Source organism: Nomascus leucogenys, chromosome 25 (assembly GCF_006542625.1).
Source record: "Nomascus leucogenys isolate Asia chromosome 25, Asia_NLE_v1, whole genome shotgun sequence".
NCBI lineage: Eukaryota > Metazoa > Chordata > Mammalia > Primates > Hylobatidae > Nomascus > Nomascus leucogenys.
In genome coordinates this window covers 2,435,656-2,462,351 of record NC_044405.1, presented here as the reverse complement: position 1 = coordinate 2,462,351, position 26,696 = coordinate 2,435,656, and the positions used below count along the sequence as shown (strand labels likewise).

Sequence of the window (26,696 nt, the reverse complement as noted above, 5' to 3'; positions counted from 1 at the left end):
CTTTGCTTACATTCCTTTCCCAAATGACTGAGCAAGCTTATTATAGGACCAAATTACTCAGTGTCAAAACCGTAAAGGGGGATTCAGAATACAACTAAATGTGTTGGATGTCTCCCATGGGCCAAGTACACAGGATAAGCATGGAGCAATCATTTTCATATTCTGAGTCTCATAATTCTCAGAGCAATGCTATTTATTTTTCAGATAATGAAATTAAGGTTAAACTACAGGCTGTATGCATGTCTCCCAAGGTCACATACCGAGTATACAGGGGAGCCTGGACATTAACATATTGATCTAATATTAAAACTCCTGCTTATATTTTTATTCCATACTCCCTTCTAGTATGGATTAATTATCAGAAGCCATAACCTCGGTTAGAAAATTCTGAATGTTCAATTTGAATCTGGCATTGTTTTGAGAAGGGCAAGGGAGTTTGCCAAACATATCCTGCTTTTATTATATGTGCTTGCAGTAGCGATTTTAATGTCTTTTAAAAAAAACTTTGCATACATGAACTGTTACTTTTAGAACCTCTCACATCCATGAATTCCTACAACCCTCATTATAACACTGGTAGCAAATAGAGGTAGTGATATAGTTAAGGGAAAATACATCATCAAGGGTAATCAAGGGTAAGGATCAGAATTCATACAGTTCTAAATTCTGAAATTTACTCACAGTAGTACACTTCTTGATAACATAGGCAACAATTAGAATGAATTGTTTATAAACTAAAAAAAAAATACCTACTATTTTCATTCTATCAGCCTTAAAATCTATTTGCAGAAAGGTCAACCTAGAATCACAGTCTCATAAAAAAATGAGAAAATAATTTCTCATTTGCAAACTTCAAAAATGGCATGACTCGGACTCAAGTATTTTTCTATGTGGCTCATTTTTAATTATCTTGAGCTGGTAGAAGAGTGATGTTAGCTCATAGGTCTTTGAAAATAAATCAACAATAATTAACCCCAACTTAAATTCTAGTAACCCATCTCATACATCAACAGAAGTACTCTGTGTATGTGAAAATATAAACATGGCATGTTTGACATTTTGGAGCATCCTTAGAGAGACATTGATTTGTAATTCAGATCACATAGCATCTTTGATTTCTCCCACTTGCCCATGCCCTTTCCCCATCCCTTCCCCCAAAATAAAACACAAAAGCTGTATCTGCAATGGATGGAGAGCAACCCAGGAATCTGTGCAGAGACTATCCATCACATTTCTGTCTTAATTGAATGACACCAGAATGAGATCGATAAAATGTAACAAGAGACAGCTTTGCATTTTCCACACCCACTTATTCCCCCCTCCATTACTCTCAGCCACCACCGTGACCAGAAAGCTCAAGTAAAAAACATGAACCCTGCTGCCAGACAAGCTGTTAGGATATGAATAAACTTGTCACAGAAACAACAAAACTTATAAACATTAGAAGGGAGCTAGGGAGACAAAATTTATTAAAGGAATATTGAACAGCTTCTTAATAAAAGCAATTTCACAGATGTATTCTCACTCCCAAATAACTTCCTCAAATGCAATGTTTCAGTTAAATAATCTCAACAGCTTTCCCTAGGTGCCCAAGATTACTTGAGACCGCATCAATGGCTGGCTCAAACACAGATGTGGTGACAACTCAGCTCAGACCTGCAAGTCCTACGATAAATGTGGGGCAGCTGTGATATGTGTATGTCGAAGGTTCCCAAGATCTCCAATGCATTATTGATAACCTCATCACTCCGCTAAAAGCAAAAGCTGACATTGTTATAATCTCAACCTTCTCCTGAAGAGCTCTGGCTTTGCCCAGGTATTGATCACAGGAAGAAGTAAACCAAAGAGTAAAACAGCACATGTAAAAATCCAGAAGCTTAAGGTTTGCCTGCACTCGCTATGAGTGCATTAACCACAATCACATGGCCTGTTTTAGTGTGTTTTACCTTTGACGGTTTACAATGCGGTCCTACTTCTAGGCTATATGTTGTAATAATTCATTTAATACTCCATCTCTTGAGCTTGTTACAAGTTATCCTGGAACAAAAGTCCGTATTACAAAATAAAAATAAACCTTCCATGTAGTTGTCTAAAAGGCAGATTTTTTTCTTCATTCCAGTAAATTTTTTCTATATCATTTTGAAATTTAATTACATATAGGTGACTGTTCTTTCTTAATCTATCTTCTTTCCATTGCATGTAACCCTTCAGGGAAAAATATGTACCTACAAAGATACTCTATATAATTTTACTCTTTTATTATTTTAAATAATAATGTAAGACTACAAAACATATTAGTGCCTAAGTTCTTTTAAAATTTTAGATGTGATTTTAAGTTATTTTTAGATGATATGTTGAATAATACGACAAAACATAAATGTCACGTCTTATCACAGGTGGTTCAAAGTGAGAATTAGAAGGTATATCCAAAGTATGATTCAGAGCTTGAATATTTTATATTTTCTATGTTCATACTTAGAGATAAAATCTTAAGTAGCCTATCTTTGCTACTAAAAAAAAAAAAAAAGAAAACAGTTTCTGATGAAGCCTATGTTGGTAGGGACAGCTAAGGCTGTTGATGAATGCTAACAGCTCTAACACACACACACACACACACATGCACACACAGACACACACATACACGCACACACACACACACACAAAAGAGAGTGAGAGACCATTATTTTCTTAGCTGGTAGATGACTAGGTAGTTTGCAAAATGATCATTAGTGACTGGTTGCTCCTGGATTCCAGAGCAAAAGAGCTTACAATTCAAACATTATTTATGAGTGAAAACAACTGGTCATAAGGCACTAAGAGCAAAATGTACAGAGTTTGGTTTCAGCTGCAGACAGTGGTCACCTGAAGCAGGAGCTGATGGCTGCCTGTCCAGGTAAGACACATGGCATGCAGCAGTGAACCTGTTTCATCCACCTTTGACTTGCCGGGCCTTGTATGTGATGTCATGTAAATTTGCCCCAGTTACAGATTGATGTTGTTCACCATGAAATTAAGGCCCCAGAAAAGGTGAATATACTAAGAGTAGTTACAAGTCTTTATACATGGATGCCTCTATTGTGAGGCATACAAAATTGTTAGTACATTCTAAAATAAGTAAAAACAAAAGCGCCCCAAGGTTTATCACATCGTTTTGTTATGCTTCGTGTTTTTGAATGAAGCCATTGCTCACTATCCCGAGTGCTGCAGGAGCTTAACCCCTGGGAAAAGACAAGTTTCATGGAATATGAAACTTATTTGAGCAACAGAAACTAAAACTATCTTGGAATAAATATGTTCTACATCTGATCATTTTTTATTTCATTTATTGTTGTTTGCTTTCGTTGGTGGGCATTCTATTTAGCAGTAAGAAAAAGTCAGGCTATTTCTGGTATGCATGAGTATATCACTTAAAAAAACTCATGAAAATACTAAAAATGACAGCAGAGTTAGGTAGCATTAGAGTGGGTTATGGTCCTCTAAATGTGTGTGCACCTCACAGTGGGGGAATTTGATGAACCCCAAGTGTGCCAAGTAAATCAGAGCCCAGGAGCTGGATGCAACTGCTCCATAGTGTGACTTCACACAGAGAACATAGTTTATGCTGAGGGGTGGTTGTTGTTGTTGATGTTATTGAATGTGGGTTATTTTTAATTTTTAAAATGACACTGCAGCTAATTAGGGGTATTGGCACAGCGTGGACTGATGAAGAAACTGATTACAATTATAAAGACTTCTGGGGCCAAAACAGTCAAACATAATGCCTGCTACTCATGATGGCCCCAGCAGTGTCTATATGCTTGTCAAGTATGATTAAGTGAGAAGCAAACTGTATTTATTATTTTTTTCCTACAGGATTTAGATGCCCATGGATATGACTCATAATATTACCAGAGTCCTACTTCTTTTCTTGTATTTTCCTTGAACAGTTAGAATACTCAAGAAAGAGAAAAAAACCTCCATTTTATTGTATTCTCCAGAATCTATAATATGGCAGGATAAATCAGAGAAAAATCATCTTCTCTAAGTAACTTTCACAATACTTTATCACTCTTAAAACTTGAAGTCAGTTCCAGACTTGTTTATTTTTCACGTTCTATATATTTGAAACTGACAAAAAGCAAGAAAACATACTGGAAATACACCAGTAAAATGAAAAACAAACAAATGAAATTTAACTCTGGGGAATTTATTTTTTAGAGCACACGCAAAAAAGAAAAATAACCTTTGCTGAATCCTATGGGGTCACCTATTGAAATGCAGCACCTAAACGTAGTTTATGTTTGAGTTTTGTTCCCTAAGAGTATTTTTCATTTGGGAGAAGAGCACTTATTACATGTTACAAAAGAGCCTGAATGGGTATTCAAATAACTGCTGTAATCAAAAGATTCTTTTTTTCAAGGAAATGACCATAGATTTTTATACTTATTTTTGCTTTGCTATGGGCATTCTAGAATGATAGAAAGATTCTCATTTGTTTCCCCATCCCCTGGCCCCCTGGAAGCTATTGAATTGTTCTGGTTTTGTACAGTGTAGAACAATCCTGCAATAATAAAACATTTCAACTTTGTACAAAAGGTGAAGCTTTCCATTTGAAGTTTTTCTTTAACGGGAAAAAAATAGAGAAAATGGGCTGACAGCTTTAGAAAATTCAAACAATTCCCCTTGCCAAGATACGTATTTTGTGAGTTTTCTTTAATTTTGGATTTGGTACATATGTTTCCTCTAACAATGAATGCTTTCAATTTCAGAGTTCAGTTTCTGCTCTCCCTACTCAAACCAATCTTCACCTTTTAATAGGCAATTATTTTTCTAATTGCTTTGTAAAAACTTTTTTCAGGATGATTTTGAGACACTCAGCTCTAAGTTATACATTATGGTTGCATTTAAAACAAACAGAGTGGGCAATAAACTGTAAAATGACACTTGATTGGTAAAAGCATCTTAGAGTAAGAAAAAGAAGCAAGAAGACTATACTTCAAAGTACTAGAAAACTTTTGTAACTTACGAATTCATAAAAATCGTAGGGGAATCTGTTGAGAAGAATTCTTTCAAGGAACAAAATGAGCAAAGCAGTATAGGCTGTGATTGTTTTAATGGGATAAGTAGTGTTGCGATATTTTCTCCCACTGGCATTAAATCTCACTTCACAAAATGGAATACTCTCCTACTGTATTTTCTCTTTATAACCCATTACTTACATGGAACTACATTTTTTTAATGTTGAAAAAAAATACATAAAGCCAAGCTTTCATGATCTCAACTGTTTCACATATATTCATTTGAAATACAATGTTTCGAAAAACATTTTCATGTGGCAAAATGAAACAGGAAAAAACGGTTAGAAAACAAGAATAAGTAATATGCTCTATATTATGAGAATTTAACCATCAGGTGTGAAAAGAAAGGCAATCTCACTCAGCTCTGTGACACCTCACAAAAGCGTGTTTAGCAATGCTAATTTTAGCATTGCCTGCACAAGTCGAATAATAAAAATACATGTGGCTAAGCAGTTGAGATTTGTAATTGCGATATTGCATAGATGATTCCAATACAATTCAATTCAAATCAGGAAAATTAGTTGATATTTCATGAAACCAACTAATCCTAAAATAAAAGCTTCCTTCAATCTCGATGTTTTAAAATCAATTTATGACAGGCTGTTTAAAAGACTTGTTTAATTATTAATAGAAATGTTTTATCTCATGGTTCTCTTAAAAAGTTGCATTTGATATTATCTACCACTGACTAAACACAGAAAGTAAAATACACACATGGTTGGGCCAATATTGCAAATATCCTCATTAGTATCATGCTATAGAAAAACAATGAAGTGATTTTGTCACCAATTACTGACAATTAGCCTAAGTACAACAGTTAATTTCATGGAAATAAAACCACTGTAAAATGAAAGGAACAAAACCTATCATAATTAATGGCATTTGCCTGCATTTCTCTACTGGTTATTTAATTAATGAACCATAAAAGTTTGAAGTAATTTGAACAGCTAAACACATATGCAAAAATCAAAAGCCTGTGTATCTGGATTTTCTGAATTTTAAGTATCTGTGGAAACGTGTTATTTGAGCAGCAGAATTATGTATATCGAGTTTTTATCCCCTGAACCTAAAGATGTCATACTTTCAGACAATGCATTTGTCAAACAGTAACACCTATTATATTAAGTTACAGAGAAATGTCTTGTGAGAGCTTGTCATTATCCTGTTATAATGCTTCTAGAGATAGTGAACTGCCAATAATTGTAAAAACGTTATAATCTTAAAAGTTCCTAGTTTCTCTCACCCTTTCTTCTCACTCAAACTTTTCTCTGCACTTGCTTCTTCCATGGTTTTTCTAATGTAACACTGTGGTCTGTGATCATGAGCATGAGGATGTCCACTTGTGATCCCAGGTCAGTTTTGTCTCATGCATTAACTCTCTGCCACAAGTTTCAGAGCTTGCAGTGTTGGGATGTATTACGAAGTCAAATCAAGATTTAAGATCTTGTTCTGGCCTCTCCCAAAGCTGGAAAGGACTCATTTTGCAGGCTACCTACCAATTGACAAAGTAAAAACAACTCAAGGCCAGTGACTTCTAAAGCTAAACTTCAGAAAATGTACCCTTGCAAATATTTTTCCAGTTTCAACAAGTTCAGAAAACAACATTTTAAAACCTCACAAAGCCTCTCTATAGACTGTTGCTTAATGAACAGCCACATGGATTTTAAAACTTTAAGTACACAAATAAACATTTCAGAGGTTTTTTGGCTGTGCAGAGATAAGATCCTCTCTGGGGAGACGACTAGAAAAGGCCGGGCTCCTTTGTGCAGACTCCTGGAATGTGCTTGCTTTTCATTTCTTTCTTTGTGTCTGGCACACTGGCCTCACAGGCAGTGTCTTAAGCCATGCAGGGTCAGGGCAAACAGAGAACTGCATTCATGGACAGATCAAGTTTATGTGAGAATCTGCTCCTCCACTGCCCTCAATCTCCATATGAATTGTTAATAAAATCTCAGCCTGAAAGCTCATCACCCCAACAGTGGGGAAGTCATGCAGAGAATCCTCTCGTTCAGAAAAACAAGATTTCTTCATCTTTTTCATCCTTCGCCAGCATTCGTGGGAATTCCGCCATGTAACCTCCTCCTGAACTAACCCGCACCCCCTCCCCAACCAATACCCCATTCCTCTCCACAACTCTCTAGGTCGCACCTGATCATCATCGGGGGAAGTGGGGAGCCGAAAGACAAAAGAAACATTCTTATACCCACAGCAAATCTACCACAATATCAACTTTGCCTCTGCAGTATTTTGCTGCTGTAAAAACCTTCAGGCAAAGGGAAATATCAATGCTTATTTCTCTTCCAGTTTGTGTCAAACACTAGAAAGACTTTCCCATAGCTTTATGACACCATATGAACTAGAGAGCCACAGATATAATAAAAGGTCACATATAAAGCGAAGAACAGAGTCCTACCCTAATTAACTTGATCTCTCCATGCAAATACTGGACAGGAACAAGACCCGATGTGTGTGGCAGGCAATCTTGCGTGTATCTTCTAACCTTGCTGGGCCTCTTCTTTCCTCTGCTTTTGCTCCTTGAAAACTGTTTTAATATCGAACGCTTTTCAGAGGGATGGGCTGATGAACGAAAACATGAATTTCCTGCTTGCCCTTTAAGGTGGGTTAAAGGGGGTGCCAGCAATCAATTACAGAACAAAAGAACAAAAAAAATGACTTAAGAACCTACAGGTGAATGTATAACAGTCTTTGCAGTCTATTTTTTTTAAACTAAGTGCTTTATCTGTATTTATTTACCTTTATTATAAATAATATACAATATCTATTTCATTAAAAAAGGATGTTTGCCCAGCAGCTCCTAAAGAAAAGCTGTTTTCTACTGAAAATGCCTTTAAATGCACTTAACTTTCATTTCAACTTGATGAGTTAACGAGGAGTAAAGAAGTGTAAAATTTTTTCTACATTTATGCTTCAGATTTTCAGATTGCTTTAACACACTCTGATCTATTTGCAGAATAAAAAGTTACATTTTCAAGTCTAATCAACATTCTGGCCCTATCAAATCTTTACTTTCTTATTTTATTTTGGTAAAAAAGACAACATTAACTTTTAAACTCTGTACACAAATGATTCCAAGGTATCTTTCAGTAAACGTCTTTTTACTGCAGCTGCATATGTCAGAGAAAGTTGAATACTGTTTAAAAATAATACTTCTAAAGTACATATAAATAAATCTGATTTGACTAAATATTATGCAAACTTCTATAACCATATATCCAGAAATGCTGTTAATATTTAAGAAGATAGAAATGCACAAACTCTCAAACACATACAGAATTTCTTTTTTAAAGAGGCAAAATAAAAGAAACATAAAATCATTCCTTAACCATTCACATAACAAAGTCATATACATTTATTATTTCGCTCAATTTATCTAAAACAAAGTTGCTATTATAAATAAAACATGCATTTGCTCTATACCCATAGGTATCACTCTTTGTATGTGAATCATAGGAACCAGTAGGTCAAAGAATTCTCTTCTACCAAATTTGAGTCACAGAAATTTGACAAATTTTCAAAAGAAAGAAAATTTAGTTGCTTATTAAACATCCCAGTGCCTCATAGCATTCTATTTAGGTATTAAGATTTAGAAATTTATGAAATACACATTGGAACCATAATTGTAATATAAAGTTCAATATTATTATTCAGCATTGATATAAATTATTATTATAATTAATATGCATTCTACTGTTTCTGAAAGCATAGAAAGTCCAATGGCTCTTCAAATATACCTAAAAAATTTGCCTTTAAATATAGAAAATCAGTAAATCAATGGATGCTGAAGACATACTTGCAGTTATGCAAACGTGAAGTGTTATTCTAGAAAACGGAAAATGATCTGAAATATATATTCCTCTTTTGTGGAATAATTAAACAATAAGCTAATTTTATAGTAGTGAGTTTAATATTTAATATGGCTATGTAAAAATCAGTAATTTTTATTCATAAGACTATGTTAATGAGTTATGCCACATTAAAATGTTAATGTGATAGTTTACTTTCATTAATCACCAAAGGAATCATAATATTTTAGGACAGAATCTGTATTATCAAACCTCAATTTCTATTGTGACAAGTATTTTCTGAGAAGCAGAAATTATTGGTTTGACCATTCCCTTGAAGAATTTGCTCTTCAAAATATTAGTGAAGTTCTAGAGTAGGGCTCCCCATTCTTTTTCTAAGGAATGTGTTCCATTGATTTTCATGGGGTCTTGCAATCCATAACAAGGTGGAGGAGGAGGCAAAGTTGAATGTAGATGTTACTGGAGGGCTTGAGAAGTGGCAGCCAATAGTACTCTCTTTTCTGCCTGAAACTCTGGGAGCCAAAACGAGAGAATGTGGCCCCAAGAATAGCTTGGAGGTGGTAAAGGGTGGAAGCAATTGAGAACTCGAATCTGGATGTGTGTATTTACATTGAGAATATAGATAACAATGTGACTCCATGATACGAGGTTTAACAAAGCTTTTAGAGAGCCTCTGATAAACCTAGAGACAAGTTGAGGTTTTCATATTGTTATGGACTGAATGTTTGTATCCTCTTAAAATTTACATGTTGAAGCCCTAACCTGCAGTGTGACTGTATGCGGGGACAGAGCCTCTAAAGAAGTAATGAAGGTTAAACGAGGTCATAATGATGGGACTCTGATCCAACAGTATTAGCGTCCTTGTAAGAAGAGACAAGAGAGAATTCAATCTTTTTCTTTCTGTGCACACACATATGGAGGAAGAGCCCTATGAGGCCATAGGAAGACAGACATCTACAAGCCAGAAGGAGAGCCCTTACCAGAAACCAAAGCCCTTGATCATGACTTCTAACCTCCACAACCGTGTGAAAACAAATTTTTATTGTTTAAGCCACCTAATCTATGGTATTTTGTTATAGCAGCCCAAACAAACTAATGTTATCACATGTTAAAATCAGCAATAACAACAACAGCAAGTTGAAATAAACCAGAACTTCATTCTAAGGATATTCTTGTTTTGCTTGTATCTCCTCCCTTCCTGTAGAGCCAGGTGAAGTAGATAAGTACTTCAATATTTGTCCCTGTTTCTGTTATAAAATGTTAACCCTACCACCCACCTGCTGGATAGCCTGTAGATCTGTCTTTAATCAAAATTATCAATTACATACCTAAACTAGAGGGTATAATGGTTAATTTCTCATGTAGTTATTTTCCTTCAAAATTCCGATTTGAGAAAAAACCTATAGTGTAAGGATGAAGAGTATAGATTTTTGAGTAAGGGTCTAGATGCAGATTGAGCTTCAGGTACCTGCTTGCTCTTTGACCATATGTGCCCCTTGGCCTATCCAAGCTCCAGTTTCCTGAGCCCTAAAATAACATCACTGACATCAAAAGATTGTAATTTATACTTGATGCTAGTAAACTGGCAAGATTCTTCATCATGATCATGACCAACATCGTCATCATTTTCATCACACTTCTCTAGGCTTCCTAAAATTCTTTCAGTTTAATAAAGGCAGCAGAAGTCTATATATTTGGATTTGCACAATCTTAATGCCCTCATACAATCACTGTCACAGAATTTTTAAAATATAATGTCTAAAACATCCGTAAAGATCAATCAGTATGAGGAATAGCAGTATCTTGATCTGATGCTAAGATGTTTCTAAGGACTCTGCTCATTACACAGTGCTTTAAAAGTGACTGGTATGAATCATCCTCTCACATCACAAGAAGAGTGTGTGTTTCCACCCTTGATTTTCACCCTGGCTTCAGGTGGCTTATGTTAAATTACCGTGTGGCTTGCTTAACTGGCATACTTGCAGTTTTATTCCCTTTGCTCAATCTTTTCTCTCTCCTTTGTACTTTATACTGCTCTTTCAGGAGGGTTCAGGTTTTGTCCTATATTTAGGAAGATGAATTTAGAAAGACTAAGGCAGTGAAAAGCATGGGGCCCTGGAACCAGACGGTAGGGAGTCAAAGAAAGCATGGCCACTTAATAGCTGATTGGTTTTGGGCAAATTAATAATCCTTCTTATTGGTTTTCTTGTCTGTAAAACAGGTGTGATCTCAAAGGATTAGGGTGAGAATTAAGTCAGTTACTACAGATGCCAGAGTGTTATTGGGAAATGTTAACCATTCAATATATATTAACTGCTATTAATACAGTGTTTAAATAGGCACCATGCAAACACAAAGTCTAATATAATCAATGAAACAGAAACATTTCATTGATCATAATAGATACTCAAAAAAGAAGAATATGGGGTTCGCCCTCAAATATACTAAAATTTAACTGGTGAAGTAATTCAACTTATTAAAGAACTTTTTAATGAAAATTAGAGAAGAACTCTTTAGGTGGAAGACTATGTTAATGAGGTATTTTTAATGTTCTGAAGATGGACCAACATGGTAGTGGGAGACGATACGCTTCTTTGCTTATAAATGGATGTTTAAGGAGGGTTAAAGATGTTTCAAGGAAAATTGGAAAAGTTATTTGAGCCATAAAGATGATATCAAAATGATAATAATCAAAATAATATCAAAATATTTATATCAAAATAATCATAATATTTGCCAATAATGGGCTACATTCTATATGTAATATTGTGAAGACATTTAACCACTCAGAGGAGACATAACAGAATCCTCTATGTCTAGCCTTATTTCTGTTTTTCCAATTAGTACACATTCCTTTGAAGCTTATAGTGAAAATTTGTACATATAGTCCATCCTTGCTATTGATTTAAATATTGTATTCTATTCTCATTTAAGTAAAAAATGTTATGTATAAAGTATATAAAATGTCAAACAAAACATTTAACGTCTTATTCCATTTTATAGTTATGCTTTTGCAGTGTATGCTATTGAAGTGAGGTCTTTTTGTTTGTTTTGTGAGACAGAGTCTTGCTCTGTTGCCCAGGCTGGAGTGCAGTGGCACAATCTTGACTTGCTGCAACCTCCACCTCCTGGGTTCAAGTGATTCTCATGCCTCAGCCTCCCCAGTAGCTGGGATTACAGGCATGCACCACCATGCCTGGATAGTTTTTATATTTTCAGTAGAGATGGGGTTTCACCATGTTGACCAGGCTAGTCTTGAACTCCCGAACTCAAGCAATCTGCCCACCTTGGCCTCCCAGAGTGCTGAGATTACAGGCATGAGCCACTGCACTCAGCCAAAGTGAGTTATTTCAAATGAAAATCTAGGAGTTAATTTGGTTATAAGATGACATAAATATTTATAAGGACAAATTAGGTATGACTTTTTCAAACTGAAGCTTAAAAATAGATCAAAATGACTAAAACTGTGCCCACTCAAGGGAAGTACACCTCCAAAAATGTTTAACATTGCAAAACTTGTATCCTTGCCATAGTTCTACAAGAAATTATTGTCTTTAAATTGTAACATTAATGTTGCTAATGGGATTCTATTCCACAATCACTCACTTTTCAGCAATAAACACATCTAATGATAGAATTAGAGTATTCTATAAGTAACATTAAAAGTTACGTGATGTATAAAACCCAACATCTGAGATCAATAAAATACAAAGAAAATTTAGAAACTACTTAGAAACCCAAAACTTAGAAATTAATTTTTCACAAGAGTTTTTTTCCTGGTTAAAAAAAAAAAAAACTCTCCATTTATTTTAGAAATATTTTGAATATGGCAGTTCCCAGCACATATTTTCCAAGGATGTTACCTTTTCTTTTTTGAATATGCATATTGTTGAGGTAGAATTCAGTCAGAGAAAGTGTTCCTGATTGAGGTTTACTCAACTCTGGAGGTATTTGCTCCCTAGAAGTGCCAGGGCTTTGACCTAGAGCACTGTGTCGAGAATACATGAGAATCAGGTCACAACAGGCTCATGTACAGAGTCCAGGCAGTCCTTCTGACTGGGTTTGGCAAAACATACTCTCCCACATTTAATTCTTCCAACTACAACTCAGAAGTAAGCTCTAAAGATAGATAGTGATGGGAAAAAAAATTAGCCAAAATTAAAGCAGAATCTTTAGGTTTTAGCACAGGAGAAAAAAGCATACTTTATGTATAATAATGAAAAAAGTTCTATTATCTTTCTGAAATATAAAGTTTGCTAAAATGCAGGTTATAGACATATCATGTATAACAGTGTATGTTCTAACACAGTAACATATCTAGCTGAAACACAACAATATAAATATAAGATAACCAGTTGAAGTAGAATGTAAGAAATAAAATAATACATCCATTTCATACAAAATGTAGTTTAAATGATGCTTAAATTAACAAGAATAACTTAGTAAGTGGAAGCATAATTAACTATCATCATCACCAAATAGTCACCTGTTGGCTATTGTCCTAGCACCTGTTGGTTATGTTAGTCAATTACATTCATAAAGATTTTATTTTATTATGGATATTTATGAATATAAATATTTTCTTCAACTTTTTTTTTTTTTTTGAGACCGAGTCTTGTTCTGTTGCCCAGGCTGGAGTGCAGTGGTGAGATCTCGGCTCACTGCAACCCCCTCCTCCCAGGTTCAAGTGATTCTCCTGTCTCAGCCTTCTGAGTAGCTAGGATTACAGGCATGCGCTACCACACCCAACTAATTTTTGTATTTTTAGTAGAGACAGAGTTTCGCCATGTTGGCCAGGCTGGTCTCGAACTCCTGACCTCAGGTGATCCACTCGCCTCCGCTTCCCAAAGTGCTGAGATTACAGGCGTGAGCCACCACGCCCGGCCCTTTATTCAATTATTTAACTGCTGTTTATTTCATGCATATTATATGCTAGATAGGGTACTTACCTCTAGGAAAAGATAAATAAGGCATAAGATCTTTGCCTTTATGATGGAATTGCTACTTTCTCTGCATTTAAAAGGTGTGAAAACTGAGACCTATAGTGGTTAAATGACAGTAAGTAAAAGGTAGAGATGGGATCCCAATCCATGGTGCCTGAGCTCAAAGCCTGTATTTTGAGATTATCAGCTCAATTTCCCTTGCGTTATATCAAGATCTTGGACACTCATTCAGTCCCTCTGTGAATTCTCTCTCTCTCTCTCTCTGTCTCTGTCTCTCTCCCTCTCTCTGTCTGTCTCTGTGTGTGTGTGTGTGTGTGTGTGTTGCCCGGGGTTTTGTTTTTTTTTGTTGTTTTTTTTTTGTTTGTTTGTTTGTTTGTTTTGACTGAAAGAATGTTTGGGAATTTGGCAACAAAGAAAAATTATTTGTAAGAAACATCTTTTCACTCTATTTAAAACTAATAGTTCATAGGAATGCTTATTGTTACAGATAACTTTAAGGCAATGTTCTAAAGAGACCATGACTCTTAATACTGAGATTTTTATAAAAGGAATGGTAAAGACTCTTTAACAAGATGGAAGCAACATTTATCCATCAAATATCCTTTTCTTTTGTCTCAGTATATGATGTTTTTATTCAAGGAAAACTTTAATTTGATCATAATAATGTCAACCAATCTTGATAAGAACTCTTCCAAAATGCCCTTTAATGTGAAGTATTTGTTGGCATTATAGAACACAGCCAAATATTACCCTGTATTTAAGGAGAACAATAATAGGGTAATACTCTCTGATGGTAGAGCAATACTAGAGAAAACACCACGCTGTCGCTTTACTTTTCCTACAAATGTAAGTCATCACCTACACTGTGAATCAGAAGTAGAATGGTGCTTTTCCCTAAAAATTTTAAACATAAACATTTTACTAACATCATCTATGACTCCAATACGGTTGAGGTGTTGTTCCAGTACAGATTTAAGCCCAATGCTGTACAAGTCAGAAATGTGCTTGCTAAGAGATTTGCAGAGTAATATCTTCGAAGGTCATCACTTGGGAGAAAAATAGAGATAAAGACTTTACCCGTCACAGGAAGAGCTGAACTCGACCTGATGCCGCAAAAACAACCTTCATAAGGGTATCCAATGATCTATCAGTTTGATTAACACTTATTCTCTTTTTTCCTGATGCTCATTATTTACTAATATGGATGAAAATATTGCAGTTCCTTAACGTTTATTATTTTATCACATGCTTTCTAATTGTCGTTTGTAAAATATTTGTCATACTTGTAATGTGGCAGAGATACACTCTAATTCATTTTGTTGCTTACGTAATTTTTACCAAAATGTTTATTTTATTTTGTTGACTCTATAGAGATATGTTTAAATATAATGTATATTATGATCTGTTCTCTAGTAACCACTACTTATAACATACTACACTTGTATTTGTTTTTATAGCTTTATCAATTATTTAGTATGTTTTGTTACTGTCTCCATAACGATATTTACCAATTCCAGCATTGTTTAAAGCGGTGATATTTTACACTTTATTTCAAGGTTTGTAGAATATTACCACATTTTCAGAATTTATGAATTCCTACTGAATTCAATTACACAATTTACTTTATTTCTATAAAGTGTCACCCTACCAACACTGTTACATCATTGAACCACTTCAAAATCACATTCAATACATGATTTTTAAAAACCCATGTGGCACTGATATAGATCAAATGCAGCTAGCATTTCTTAGACTCAAACATGTACAATAATGTTTAACTATACCTTCTTAGTAGGCATACTCTACTGTTAATATGACTGTCAATACTAGGTTCTCACAAACAATCAAAAGCCCAGTTGCAATATTACTCTCTGCCACCGTATTTTAAACTTGCAGAACATCACTTATTGCTATAAGCTGTGCTGTTCAGTGTTAGCCACTAGTCACATGTACATATTAAACATGTGAAATAGTAATTTCAGGAACATACTGCTTTATGTTTAAATAATTTAATTCAGGGGTTGCTATGGTTTGAATATATACTATCCAAAATTCCAAATTTAAATGTTGAAACGTAATGTTTAATGTGATGTATTAAGAGGTAGGGACTTTAAAAAGTGGTTAGGCCATGAGGGCGCCTCCCCTCGTAAATGGGATTAAGGGGATTAAGGCTTCACGCAGCATTAGGATTTCTTGCCCTTCAGCCTCCTGCCATGTGAAGACCCAGTGTTCCTCCCCTCTGGAGGATGCAGCAAGAAAGTACCATCTTGGAAATGGACAGCAGCCCTCAGAGACAACTGAACCCGCTGGAGTTCAAGATCCTGCTGGATCCTGGATTTACAGCTTCCAGAATTTTGAGAGAGTAAATTTCTGTCCTTCATAAATTACTCACTTTGTGCTATTTTGTCATGGCCACACAAACTGGACTACCACAGGTGTCAAAACAAGAAACCACCCTTCTCTTTTCCTTTGTATCTGTTAGCAGCAGTGGTTTTAAGTATTATTGGGTTACAGACACCTCTGAAAGAAAAAAAATTAAATCTCTAGGCCCTGCTCAGAAAAAATAATGTGTTTATGAACATGCATATAATATTGCAGGTAATGTTAGGGTTCACAGACCTTCTATAGCCAAATAGTGGATCCAAGTCAAGAACTATTATAAAAGTTATTTTGCTATGTAGCAGCATTCTGTATGAAAGCCTTTTGGGACATCAGAACCATGGGCAGGGGGAGCCTGGACAAGGAGAGCCAACACGGATTAAAATAATCAGAATTTATATTCTAAGGTGGGAAATTGATCGTTCCATGCAGAATGTCCAAATGGGGTGCCAGGAGGCTGGGTTGAATGCAGCAGCAATCAGAACCCAAGAACAAGCATGAGGGTTACACGCAACATGGCAGGCAGTATGAAATTCCAGAATCCAGTTCTGTAGGTTCAAATGATAAAAACTTTTAGACCAGGCCTCTATCAGTGATGAAAAGTTAAAAGAAAAAAAAAAAAAAAAAAAAAACTGGTTCTGTTTACTCCTAGATAGAGCATAACAAGAATTGTAAAGCCCTGGTCAAACTGGCTAGTGTTTAATGCTGTGCTATAATATCTATGAGGAATCTCAGGGTGATTGGATTACTACTGCAGAGGTTAAGGAGAGAAACAGCTGAAAATATACCCTGCAGAGAAACAGTTGTGCAGAGTCTAGAATTTGTCGTATTATCCTAAAGAGCTGAACATGGTGACTGCAGTGTACTCCAAGAACCCAAGACATTATCCCAATTCTACAATTAACTTACCTAAGACCTTTGAAATATAATTGAAATATCTAGTAATCATAGTTTTCTTAAAAGTATAGCTATACATTAGTGTGCAAACCCTGGAGTTGTCTTGCCTGGGTTCAGAGTCCCATTCAACCAAAAACTAGCAATGTGACTTCAGACCTGACCTTCTGGAAGCTATTTACAAACCTATACCATAGAAATGATAATAGTACTCAACCCATAAAGAATTCTAAAGGTTAAATGAGAATATATTTAAAGTACTTAGAGCAATGCCTGACACAAGCATGTGTGCATCCAATGTTTGATTTCATATATACATACATTATGTTTTGCCCAGTAGATTATTTTCATTCTGTGAAGTCTTTGAAATGGCTAATTATGCATAAATTCTAAATTTTCAGGTGTTTTAATCTGATAACACACACATTAGGGTCCTATAGTTTTCAAGGATCTAGATTCTGTGGCACATAATTCTCATATGACAGAGGAGCTGTGCTGAAATATGATGATTTCACGTTGATGATGACGTGTGGAAACATGTCATCCAGGTGATTTTACATCACAAACAGACTATTTGACATCTAAAACTGCAAGATTTTAAAACAGGTGTGAATGACAAACACAAAGGAAATAAGCCAATCTCATTGTCATAGTTATAGCTTGTGCTTGGCAACAATTAGACGGTAGCCTGTCTTAGAGAGTAGCACGTTTTCACAAGAAATTTTCTTAAAATTTTGTAAGACTAGAACACAAGCATTATCATAAGAAAAAAAAAATTCCTGAAGAGATCCCGTGACTATCAATGTGCAATAGAATATCAAAATTATTCTTTCTGTGGAACAGTGGAAGATATAATAATCTCTAGAGACAATTGATATTTTGGTAATGTTATGTTCCGCCATCACTATATTTTCCCTATCTTCATTTCCCAGAATGTATATTTTAGTGCGTAAGATCAGACACCCGGGTGACCATCTATATAATACATTCTATGCCAAGCTCATTATTAATAAAAACGAATTGAATTTCATCAAATAATTATAATTCCAATAATAATATACTTTCTGAAGTTTTTCAGAATATTTGTTATATTCTTGTGGCCCAGGAGGGATATAACTTGGGTAAGATGTTATGAACAGTTTTAAACTAGTCATATCAACAATATATATATTAAATCCCATACACTGTAGCATTTCATGGAGAAATTGAAGCCCAAATTTAACTGGTCTTTTTAAAATCCTTTTTAAGAGGTTTTCTTCCCAAACCGAAATCTTACTTTGCTATCTCCTTTTGTGCTACGGTCTGACCTGAAAAACTAATATTTGTATCTTGCCCAGTTTTTCCAATTCTGTTTATTATGTTATTTAGCATTTTCTTCTGTAGATAATTAGATAATTACCCATTTGCAATGCCAATTATTAAGTGTTTCCTCTTTCATAATGCCTATATTGGTGGTTTGTTTGTTTTACGTGTATTATTTCTTTGCCAACTAAATTAGGATCTCCTAATTGGAAAAGCAACTTTTAAACATAATTTTGAGCCACAACATCTATAAAGGTACAAGATATGTTATCATGGCTCCGTTAAGTATTTCAGCCAAGATTGATGATTATAAATGTATAAAATGCTCTAATTTCCTTGAAGTAAAATTAACACTAAACGCTAAACTATTTCCTACCTTAGCTGGCATTACTGGTAGCCAATTTATTCCACCTGTCGTATGATGAGTTACAGTTACTTAAGAGGCTGGCATTTTGCAATGAAAATACAAATTTTTCACCAATATTCAAGACAGAATAACAGCCACAAAATCTTATGAATGTGCTACAGTTCTTGAAAATTTTGAAAAAACAAACAGTGACAAATGCAATGAGATATGTTGGTAATAATATAATGATATACTATAAGGTTTTTACAGTTTAAAAATTCCTAAGTGTAAGAAAATAAAACATAAAATATAATTATGCTAACAAATTAAATAATAGCACAGATCTGTCAAAAATTCTAATTTGGTCATTTCACATGTAGGTTTATTTCAGATTCTGTGTATGTAGGTGTTCGCTGGTGTATGCGCCACATGTTCATGGGCTGGTTGGGGAGGGCAGTGGAAGTAAAACTTTTTTTTTAATTTGAAGATTGATATTTAAGAGTCTACAGAAAGCATGGTATGTGTTTTTCAATGAAAATAACACTTTCCTTGGAAATACTACAGAGCTACTTTATTGAAGATACATTTTATTTGCATTTGGGAAATAAGAAAAATTATATCATCCACTTTGACTCATTGCTTTGGGTGTTCTGCCCACCTATGGTGCAAAAACCAAATGATCCCTAAAGACCATTTACTCCCCAAAAGTAAGAATCATGCCTTTTTGTGCCTACAACTATATTCCCAACATGTAGCAGGGCTCTTAAATGGCATTCAATAAATATTTTATTTAGTCAAAAACAAAACACTGAACGTATGAAGCACCTTATTTTAAATAATTTTACACAAGCATTCATTGTATGTAAAGTAATATGGATATGTGTATAAGGCATCAATAAAAATAAATATTTTTCATATCACTCAGAGTTCTGCAAATTTGTAACAATGGAGAATGAGGGCTTCGGGACTTTCGTGCCTCACAGATTTGAGTTCCAATTCTTTTTCTGGAATTGAGAAAACATCAGCTCTTTAAATGTCTGGGGTTATCCTCATCTGACAAAAAGAGACTAAATCCTATTCAAAGAGCTCATGATAGGATTGGAGTATATCGTACAGGGTTTATGAAAGCCCATCAAATGATAGAAACCGTCTTCCCATATTATTATTTTTTATACCCATGTTGACATTTTAAATGAAAAGTCTGGCATTTCAGATTTTTGACAACAATAACTGACAAAATTAGTACAAAATTTGATTTTCAAACAGAATTTTTTAAAAGCTTGGATAGATTTTAGAACGTTATTTGGTCCAAACTCATGTATGTAAATAGGCAATGGGTAAACTAGCTATAAAAATAAATCCTTTTGAAGATATGCAAATAGACAGATTCTATGCTGCCTTTTCCTCGTCCAAAAATGGTTCCCTATAATTCAAATCCCCTAACTGGTTACATACTGTCAGGGAGCACCAGTAAGCAGTCATTGTACTCAAAACAACAGCAGCAATAATGGTAATAATCTGAAGAGAATAATGAGTTTACTATTTTTTGTCCTACTACTGGAAAATTCCAAATTGAATTTACCCTCTCCTAACTGGCAATGTTGTGCTTCCCCTTTATGTTATGAATTTGATGACGGAAATAGTTAAACCTCATCTCAGGTTTTCAATCACTTGGATTCCCTTAATAAGAATCAAGTTAGTAAGGGTACTGGCTTTTGCTAATTTCAGTGTTTTTTGGCAGAATGACATTACCTCTGTTATAATCCAAAAGTTCAGTTAGGGTCCTATGAATTGCTTTTCAAGAGAACACTTGTGCATAATGCCAAAATCCACCCCAAAATAAATGCATATCTGATTTAAAAAATACTTTTTTGGTTTGGATGTTTTTGAATGATAACTGTAACACAACCTTTTCATTTATTTCCTTTTATTTAGTCCACATAGTGACTATGACATAATGAGGCCTTTTCTTTAAAATTACCATTATCTACATAAGATTACCTAAATCCTTCAACTCTTCTAGAGCAATGAAATTACAACTTCAAATCTACGTGAAAGTCATATTCCTTACTTTCCTTTCTCCCCTTATTATTACATATTTTTGAGAGTCTACTATAAAGCAGAGGGTCTCCAGAACACCTAAGAAATTTTCCTGACACTGAAGAATTGGAACCTAATGGAGAGACCATAACTGAAGGCAGCATTTCTAAGTGTTTTGTAGAACTATGAATTCCCTAAGAAACCTTAAAGTTTCAAAATCTGATTTGTGTGAACAAAAAAAAGAGAGATGATCATTAATTTCTGCTTATAGTCTATTACTGCCATAATATACAGACAGTTCAGGAAGCTTCACACATTCATGTAAAAATGGTTGATAATAAGATAGAAAGAATCTGAGACAGTAGCTGTCTTTACGGTGATGAGCCACATGCCTGCTCTGGTTGACCTATCTTCCTCCAGACATGATAGGAAAGAGAAGTAAATTTCTATCTTGTTTGATCCACTCTGTGTGAGTGTCCTTGTTGCCTGTTTCAGGCTGTATCAGTGTGCTTCTAATTATTGATGCTGAAAACTTTACAGCCAATGAAATTTTCATCTCTACTTCTAGTACCCAACTACTGGATTATAGTCTTTGTAGATCTAATGGCATATTCCCCTTCTCCACCTGGAAAATTCCTACATAAATCTCAAATATTGCATCCTGTTAGAAATCTTCCCCAACTCAATCAGAGCTTTTCACACAATCCACTGAGCTCCCCAAGGACCAGTTATTTGAGAAACAACTGGTCCTTGGAGAGCTGCAAAACTAATTTAAGAGATATAGTCTCAGAAAGGTTGAGAAGGATACCTTTTTTTTTTTTTTTTAGACAGAATCTCACCCTGTCGCCCAGGCTGGAGTGCAGTGGTGTGATCTTGGCACACTGCAACCTCTGCCTCCTGGGTTCAAGCGATTCTCCTGCCCCAGCCTCCTGAGTAGCTCAGATTACGGGTGTGTGCCACACACCAGGCTAATTTTTGTATTTTTAGCAGAGACAGCGTTTCACCATGTTAGTCAGGCTGGTCTTGAAGAGAAGGATACATTTTTTAAATTACATAATTAAGAGAGACCTTGTGCTATAAGAGAAACAAGACTGACAATAATTTAAAAAGCCAGCATAATATTATAAGTTGTACTAGTTTGGAAAAAAGCACAACTCTCTCCCTTGTTCCTTAATTTAGCTTTGATATTATGACACATCATATAAACTGCAGTATTCCACGTAAGTTAAGCACAACCCAAACATTTACCTGAATAAAATTAAGGCCAAACAAAATGGAAAACATATTTGCCATCTAATCTCTCCATGCCGGGCGTTTAGGTTTCATGAGGCTGTCTTATAGAAGAAAGAATCAGAATAGTAAGACAAAAATAGTTCTAAGTTAAGAAGAAATGCCGTCTGTGAAGTTTATGAATTAAGTTGGATAATGATTAGTTCCTCAAAAGAGGAAAGTTAAATATAAACTAATAAGTCTTTTATTATAGTAAGGCAAAACCAAAAGACAAACGAGCAAACAATAATAGGCAAAAAGCAGCAATTTTGAAAAAGTACACATACATGGCCATCTTCTTAGAAATACATTTTATCCACTATTTCATTGACTATTGAAAGTTATACAAGAGTATTTGCATCAATCAGAATATGCTAAAAAAGATAAGTTGTGTCTTTAAAATAAATGATTTTCTTGGAAGAATAGAAAATAGTCAAAATTAAAAGCAGTTGCCATGAGACTTCTTTTCTGTGATAGAAAAAACATTAGGAATGGAAAGAAAATCATAAAGTCCAAAAACTGAGGATGAGCTATCTAATTTCTTAACAGCTTTTTAATTCAGTTTGATCATGTTCACATTTAACAACTCATGGATCTCATTGGGTTTCAGCTCAGAGTCACGTATGTTGAAACTGAAAGGAAACTTACAGGAAGCCAAACATCTCCAAATTATGGAAATGTATAGGCTGAAGAAGAAGTGACTTCCTTATAAAACTCAATACTGCTTTTAAAAGATATTATAAGCGACGTAATCACTTACTTTCCATGCTCTCCTTACTAGGACCCATGGGAGATTCCTGTTCCTAATATCAAGAAAATAAGTATTCATATTCTTTGTGACTGGTTGATTCGTGGTCTGGCAGATACCCTAAACTTGTGTAATTTCACCAGGATCTCCTTTTTTGCATTGGCTGCTAGAAATCTTGAAACAAAAATTATGACCTATTTACAGCAAGGGCATATAACATTATGTTATCTTTTTAGCCCCGTTGCTGGCACTTTTGTTTTGTTTTCAAGGCGATTTTTCTTTCTTTTTACACTTTTATCTTTAATTGCAGATCTTTCCCAATACCCTTTACCAAACAAGGGCAAGAATGAATAAATGAATGAAAGAACACTCAATTTTAAATGGCACATCTGGGCCCAGAGTGCAAATATTCTGTCTCCAAAACAAGTGCTTGTGTCTTCTCTACATTATTTAGCATCCCTACTTAAAATTGGATGAATTTCACCTTGCATCATTGAGAGTTGTAAGAATGACTTATCCTTTACCAAAAAAGAAAAAAACTGATTTCGAGGAAAATTGCTTTCTAAATTCATTTCCTTTTAAAAAATCAACAAGTGTCTATTACTGGTAATGAAGTATTCCATATATCTCTATGTCTATCTGTCTATCTATCTATCTATCTATCTATCATCTATCATCATCTATCTATCTATTGTGAAGATATTTTAAAGAAAACATAGAAAACATTTAAAGGTACTAATACTATTTCAAACTTTATTTGGTAATTTTCACTCAGCAAACCTTTGCAAAGACACATAATAAAAACAGAAAGAAAAAAATAACTATTTCAATCATTCTGAAACCTTTAGATAGCTAATCTCTGGCTATCTAAAAGTTTAGCACACCACATAACAGCCCTCTAACAGAAAAGCAACATAACATCATAGAGAACAAAAAAATCATCTTCTATGGCAGAACAAAAGGAAAATGCAAGGAATTTTTTGGAAATAATTTGAGCTATGGACAGACCTGTCATAGATACCTACCTATTTTCGAAGCCCTTCTGAAGAATCCTTAATTGGTATAAGACCATAGCCAAGAACTTTGGTTAGTGTACTATACTCAAGTTCCTAAACCATCCTCTAAAAGTTTTGAGGCCTCCTATTTAGAACTGAGCAAAAGAGATTGTGTAATTTGATGAATGAATAACTAATGAGACTAGTTAACATTTTAGAGTGGTTTCTTTGTGTCAGGCCCTGCAGCAACTGCATTATCTCTCATCTTCTCAAACCCAAGAGGCAGTAATGTAATTATTCTCACTTTTACAGATGAATAAACTGAGGTTTAGTAAGGCTTGTTAAAGGTCATAAAGCCAGTAAGTGTTGGAAGTTGGTCTGCCTCCAAACACCACACTCTTCAGCCTTACCCTATATTACCATTTGTGCTTATATATGGTAATATTCATGTGTGGCTAACATTTGATATTACTGGTATTAATGTTCATTGGTATTCTTAAAGATCTTCTTCAGGCTGAGCATGGTGGCTCACGCCTGTAATCCCAGCACTTTGGGAGGTCGAGGTGAGCAGATCACCTGAGGTCAGGTGTTTGAGACCAGCCTGGCCAACATGGTGAAATCCCATCTCTACTATAAATACAAAATTAGCTGGGCTTGGTGGCACATGCCTGTAATCCCAGCTACTTGGGAGGCTGAGGCAGTAGAATTGCTTGAACCTGGGAGGTGGAGGTTGCAGTGAGCCGAGGTCGCACCATTGCACTCCAGTCTGGGCAACAAGAGTGAAACACTGTCTCAAAAAAAAAAAAAAAAAAAAAAATATTAAAAAACTTCAAAAGACTAACTCTACAAATGCTACATACAGGGAAACATTGATTAAAATATAAAATATGCTGTAAATTTAAGACTACTCAGTCTTAAATTTCAAATTAAGTAAATAAAAATATGCCACCAAATATAAGTTGTATAGGAAAAAGTAGTATCATTTAATTGTCTAAATAGGCTGAAAATGAAAAAAGGCTTCCAAGTCCACCTTCGCAAACCATATCTAGTACATCTATATACTATATCTAGTATTACCTACACTTCACATATTTTTATATAAGCACTGCCAAGAGACTACAACATTTTTTAAAGGTGGAAGTAAAACTGCAAATTTGGAAAGAAGAATTTTATTACCTATCCATAAAATTCAAGTTTACAAAAGAGTTGGAACCTATTTATGCTATGGTAACTTGATCATGCATAAAAGGGATGATACACTCAGTGACTCACATTACTTTAATTAAAAACCTGGTTGGGGTTACTTCAGGTTGGAGAAAAGCATAGACATAGAAGTCACAAGGGAAGATTTATATTCTTGATAGTACCACTAACAGGAACTCTGCATAATATAAAGATTGTTTTATTTCCATGTCAGAAAGCAATCAATATAAACTAAATGTGAGATGTACAATACTTTCATTAGAAGGAGGGAATTGTATTATTCATTCATAAAATTTCTTTCAGGGCTGACTGAGAAGTTCCTATTCAATGGTTTCCACAAACTTATAAAATTTTATCTCAAATCAATGAATGCATGCGGCAATAGAAATTATTTTTCTTAAAATAGAAGTGAGGAGTCCCGCAATGAGAACTGTATTTTACAAATTATTACATGAAATATCATAGACTGAAGCCTGAGGGAAGGAAATGTTGACCAAGAGACTTGAATTGGGAGCACTCTTGCAAATAATCACAATTTTGCCTGCTAAAGCGAGAACCGAGCCAAATAAGGAGGGAAAGAAAAGCGTAAATAGATTTAACTAGTGAAACAGAATTATGAAAATCAGAAAAATTACTTACTTCGCCATTTCCATTTCTAACAAGTACCTCATTCTATTCTCTTTCTTCCCAGATTTCCCTTCAAAGTAATAAGGTTGATTAGTTTTTCATTCATGAGCACTAACTCTTATTCTACTGATTCTATTACTACTATTAATAATTCCATTATTACTGATTCTCCTTGATATTAGGCAATATTGATGACATAAAAAGGGGGTGGAAATGACACATACAATTACTTTCTTTTTGAGCACAAATACATATGGACCCTTCTGGGTGCTTTCCTTATAAAATGAAATGGACCTACCTACCCATTTTAGGTGTGACATCTACTTTTTAAAATTAAAAAAAAAACTATATACATGTTTCAGAAAAGTTTGTAACTGTCACAATTATAATGCAACTTGCTTAGTCCATCAATATAAACATACTTTTATTGGTCAAAAATCTCTGGATGAAAAAATGTGTGAATTATTCTTAAAACTGTGCGTTACAACGTGGTAGAAAATTAAGCCAAAACACAAGACAGAATGATCAAAGCCACCAGATGTTTTCATAGAATGCAGATATTGCTCTAATGAATTTCATCCCTATGGAAAATCTCACCCCATTTTATAAGGTTCATAATGTGTTTCCTAAAGGAATGGAAACATTATTGGGATTGCTGACTTAACAGGCAACACATAACTCCACATTATGAAAACAATTTATTCAATTATTTTTTCTTCGAAATACCATACCTTGCTAATAATAGGTTCTACCATTGTTTGTCTCTCTTAATTTTAAAAGTTATATTTCCTAAAATTGAAAAGATACTAAAAATGTTTAAAGAAGTAAACAAGGGCACCCATATCATACATACTCTTACCATCTAGAGTTAACCATCAATAATACCTTAGCATATTTTTATTAGTATTCTTCCTTGGTTTTTCTACTAGGAGTCATGTTCACTGCAAAAAAAAAAAAAAAAAAAAAAAAAAAAAAAAAAAAAAAAAAAAACTCAAAAAATTATTTGTCAGGAAATAAAAAGTAGAGCAAAATATTTTTAAACACACAAAATCCTAACAGAGAAATAACT

The 26,696-nt window shown here is 34.6% G+C and overlaps 1 non-coding gene across 1 annotated transcript; it reads left to right on the top strand.

The window, feature by feature from the left end:
* The first annotated feature begins 2,527 nt into the window (after window positions 1–2,527).
* LOC115833191 lies at window positions 2,528–2,607 on the top strand. Its single transcript, XR_004028636.1, has one exon. It is a non-coding gene; the product is annotated as a small nucleolar RNA SNORD74 (small nucleolar RNA).
* Window positions 2,608–26,696: the final 24,089 nt, after the last annotated feature.